General features: G+C 63.0%; 1 long non-coding RNA gene across 1 annotated transcript; it reads left to right on the top strand.

Moving 5' to 3' along the window:
- Positions 1-432: 432 nt before the first annotated feature.
- LOC118159679 lies at positions 433-4351 on the top strand. Its single transcript, XR_004747200.1, has 2 exons — positions 433-1417; positions 3991-4351. It is a non-coding gene; the product is annotated as an uncharacterized LOC118159679 (long non-coding RNA).
- Positions 4352-4397: the final 46 nt, after the last annotated feature.

Here is a 4397-nt window from a genome sequence, read left to right as displayed (position 1 = left end):
TTGGGCTACACCTCCAACGAATGCCCATGGAAACAGCTTTGACCGTGAAGAGCTGGGGCTGGGCAGCTTAGAGGAGCTCTGGGCTGAGAGGCAGATAGTTTGACCTCTTCTTTTTCACCTTTGGAGCAGCTCGTGCAGGGGGAGCCCAGGGCCAGGTTTGGGCCCTGCTGCCAATTAACCCGGCTTTGGCCTCCGGGCTCTGCTAATGTGGCCCCGTCCTCTCCTCCCCTGGTGTTCTGGCCGTCGCCCAAGAAGGTGACCCTTTCCCTGCCTCCTGGAGGAGTGAAAATCCGCCTGCATCTCCCTTCCCTCCCGTCTCCTTGCTTTCTGGGGCCTCCTGGAGCAACTCCCTGGGACGCCAGGACAGTGCTCCCTGGGCCGGTTCCCGGCCTCCTTCCCTCGGGCACGCCGCAGCCGCGGGTGGGATGCAGCAAGGAGGAAGACGAGGGTGAAAAATCCGAGCAAAAGGGCTCGGGAGAGGAAGGCTCGGGCACCCCAGCGCTGCGGGGCCGGGCCTCCTCTTCCTCCCGCCCGGCTCCGCGAAGGCAGCAGCCGCTACTTCAGCTCCGGGCACTTCGGGACGTGCAGGGATTTCCCAACCTGGGGCAGGGCAAAGCTGTTCCCTGGGGGGGGGAGAAAACAGCCCTCCCGCCTTGCTCCCCGCCGCAACAAGCGGGGCGCAGCCTGCGGGATGCTCCCGCGGAGCCCCGCGGCGAGGACAAGGGCGAGCCGCAGGCACCTCGCCGCGGGGAAACGTAGAAGAAACGGGATCTTTATCCCTCCTTGCTCTTTTTCTTTTGTCTATTTTTTTTTCCCTTTCCCTTCATTTATGCTTTTTTTTTTTTTTTTTTTTTAGGTGGGGGTCGCTTTTTTTTGGCAGCGGGGGCCCAGGGAGAGCGAGGAGGCGGAATGGCCTCGGCAGCCGCCGGGTGGTTTTATTTATTTATTTTTATTATTTTTATTTTTTTAATTTTTTGAGGGGGGAGCCGCTCGGAGGTTCATTACCATCATTAGCATTTAACCCCCTCCCTGCCCCCCTCCCCGCGCCGCCGCTCGGTGACGTCAGGCGCCGCCAGGATTTTGGGGGGAAAGCGAGAGGGAAGCTCGGTGGGCGAGGGGCGTCCCCTGCCCTCCCCTGCCGTCCCCTCCCCGCCGCCTGTCACAGCCCCTCCGCCGCTATTAGAGGGGCCGAAGCCCGGAGCTCCGAAAGCTCAAAGTCAGCCGGGGCGCGATGAACTTCTGGAAACCTTTTCCCTTTGCAGACCGCTCACTTTCGGGAAGGCAGAGACAGCCTCCTCTGACGCCTTTTCCCCCCTCGCCTTATTTCGCCCGGCTCTGATCTCCCCGGCTCGCTGCTCCGAGGCGCTCGGCGGCTCCCCGCTCCCCGTCCTACCTTCTCCTCCTCCTCCTCCTCATTGTTGTCCTCGCTGCTCTGCCTCCCAGGAGCGCGGTGGAGAGCCCACTCGCACCCCCCGCACCCTGCCGGGGTCCCGCGAGCATCTGTTGGCGGGGGGGGCTCCAACTTTGGGTCAATTTCGTTTCTTTTCTTTTTTTTATATATATATATATATATTTTTATTTTTTCCCCCTTCTTTTTCGCTCCTCGGGAGGAGCACATCGCCTGGCGGGCGGCGGCGAGGATGTGCCGGCCCCCGCAGCAGTGAGGAGCCCGAGGGGAGGCACCTGCCCGCCCGAGGGGGGGCCCCGACACTTCGCCCCGACTTCGCGGCTCCCGGGGGGCTTCGAGCATGAGCAAGCCGGCGGGATCAACAAGTGGGTAATAACGCGCCCGAGGCTCCGAGCAGCATCCCTGGGCACGGCTTTGCAGCCTGACCCGGGTCGGGGGGAAAGGGGAAACGCAGGGGAGGGATTTGGGGGGGGGGGGGGGGGGGGGGGCAGGCTGTGATTTGGATCCGCACCCCTCGAAATAGGAATGGGAAAAAAAAAAAAAAAAAAAAAAAAAGAAAAAGAAAAATCGTGTATTTCCCTCCGGAGCGGCAACGAATATGTAAGATCCCGGCTCCCCCGAAGGGGTCTGGGCCGGGGGCTGCCCTCCCAAAGCCCCCCCCCAAGGCTCCCCGAGCGCCCCCCCCACACCCCCTCCCCGAAGCGGGGTGCGGAGCCGACCCCCGGCAGCGGCGGCCCCGGGGGCTGGAGGGGGCTGCGGCGGCGGGGTGCGGGCTGCTCGCTCCTGGGGCTCTTGGGGGGAGATTTGGGGTTTTGGGGGCAGCACGGAGCTGACCCGAGCCGGCCGTCCCGCGGATTCTGTGGGGGCTCCTGGGGGGTGAGCATTTCTGTAGAGAGTTGCAAACTCCGCTCGCTCCACGCCGCCGGGGGAGGATTTCGCCGCGGCGCTTTCCGCACGCCGTTTCCAGCGGCACCGAACAACCCTGCGACGAGGAAAGCAGCAAAGAACTTAAAAGTCACATTTCCCTTAATCCTAAATCCATGCGCCTCATAACTGGGGAATTTAAAGCATGACCAGCCGTCCTTGCAGCGCGGCTCGGCCGCTGTAATCCCGCCGGGACTTCGGGAGCGGGTAGTGTGGATGGGGTCAGTGACAAAGGGGGGCAAAAACACCCAATCCAATTTAATGTCTGACAAGTGATGGATCGGACGTTTGTTTCCTCTCGGGCAGGCTCCCGGTGTTGCAGAGAGGCGGAAAAAAATAATAATAAATAATAATCCAGGCTGAGCCGGGAGGGGACCGGCGGAGGTACCCCAAGGCCTCCTTCTTGTCCCTCCGTCAGGCTGACCCGGCTCGGCCTTCGCCTCCTCTGCCTCCCCGTGGGGCCAAGGGAGGGTCCTGGGAGGTCCTGGGGGGCTCCCCGCGGGCTGCAGAGGCCGCTGGGGGGGGATCGGACCCGGCGAGTCCTCGGGTGGGCGCTGGGGAAGGGGCAGGGGGAGGCCGGGGGCCTGTGCCCCGAAGGAGGGCGCAGCCTCCGCCGCGGACATTTTGCGAAGGGAGCCCCAGAGGCCGCGGGTCCTCCTGCCACCGTCCTGCTGCTGCTGGATCCGACCCCAAGCCCCTCCTGTGTCACCCCTGTCCCCCAGCCCCACCAGGCCTCGGGGGGAAGGGGACACGACAGGCGCTGCCCCGGGCTCTGGGGGGGCCCGGCCCGGCCTCTCCGCCCGTGTCAGCCTGGGTGGGCAGCGAGACCCCGTCCCGCCGCCCCCCGAGCCCAGCCTAACTTCTTTCAACAGCCTCTGATGGTAATTACAGTAATCGGGGCTGCCATATATCCTTTAAGCAATTATGACACACACGCACACACACACAAAAAGAGCCCCCGGGGACCCCCCGTCGGGGGGACGTTCAAAACGCGTTCCCAGCCGAACAGAAATCCCAGCCTTAGCGCTGGGCTTCGGGGACGGAGCCGTACGCGGGGAGCGGGGCGCTTTTAAACTCATCTCATCGCCCCGTGTCACGTTAACATTCCCGGCTCTTTTAGTTCATGTTTTGCTCTGCCCGAAAGTTTTCTCCTAAAAGCCTCGGTGCTGCGGGACGGATGGGATGGCATGGGATGGGACGGGATGAGATGGGGTGGGATGGCATGGGATGGGATGGCATAGGATGGGATGGGATGGCATGGCATGGGATGGGTTGGGATGGGTCCGGGAGACTCCGCCGCCGTGTCCCCGCCGCCTGCCCCTTCCTCCCGGCGCTCCGACGGCCGCAGTGAGCTGGGTTTGTTGCTCCGGCCGCTCGGTTTTTATGGATGTGGCTGCGTAAATACTACACGGAGCATCTGTGGTGGCTATAGGCGCGTATACACGGGCGTATATAACGCAATCAATTTTATTTTATTTTATTTTTATTTTTAAGCGGTTCCCAGGCTTAAAACCCTCGCGGGGAAGGACTGCCAAACCCGGCCGCCTTCGGGGTTCCCACGGCGGGCCGGGGGCGGGCGCTGGGGCCGGCTGGTGACGGGCTCGGCACGGGGATGCTCCGCTGCCTGTGCAGTCCCAGGGGCTTCCCCCCACCCCCAGCCTGCCCCTCCTCCTCCTCCTCCTCCTCCTTTGTGCGTGTGTGTGTGTGTGTGCGTGGGGACCGTCTCCCCGAGGATGCCGAGGGCCGGGGAGGGAAGTCGAGCGCTTTCCCCCGTTGGCATTGTGCGATATCCGAATTCCCATGCTACACTTTTTGACGGGTCACTGGTGCCCCAATAGGCAGGTGGCAAGGAGGGCTTGTAATTACACACTCCCAGGAGCCGTGCCTTGGCCCCAGCCCTCCCCACGGGCTCCTACCTGCGGCTCCAAAGCCTCGGCTTGCTCGCGGGCAGCGGGGCGGAGGGGGGCCGGGGGCTGCCCCCGTTATTAATTGCGTTAAAAAAAAAAAAAAAAAAAAAAAGTTTTCTATTCTTTAACCTCTCCCCCCGCCGCCCCCCCTCCCGCCC

This window comes from Oxyura jamaicensis, unplaced genomic scaffold (assembly GCF_011077185.1).
Source record: "Oxyura jamaicensis isolate SHBP4307 breed ruddy duck unplaced genomic scaffold, BPBGC_Ojam_1.0 oxyUn_random_OJ71596, whole genome shotgun sequence".
Lineage (NCBI taxonomy): Eukaryota > Metazoa > Chordata > Aves > Anseriformes > Anatidae > Oxyura > Oxyura jamaicensis.
Note: the sequence above shows the minus strand (reverse complement) of the source record. Positions and strands in the feature narration are given on the sequence as shown.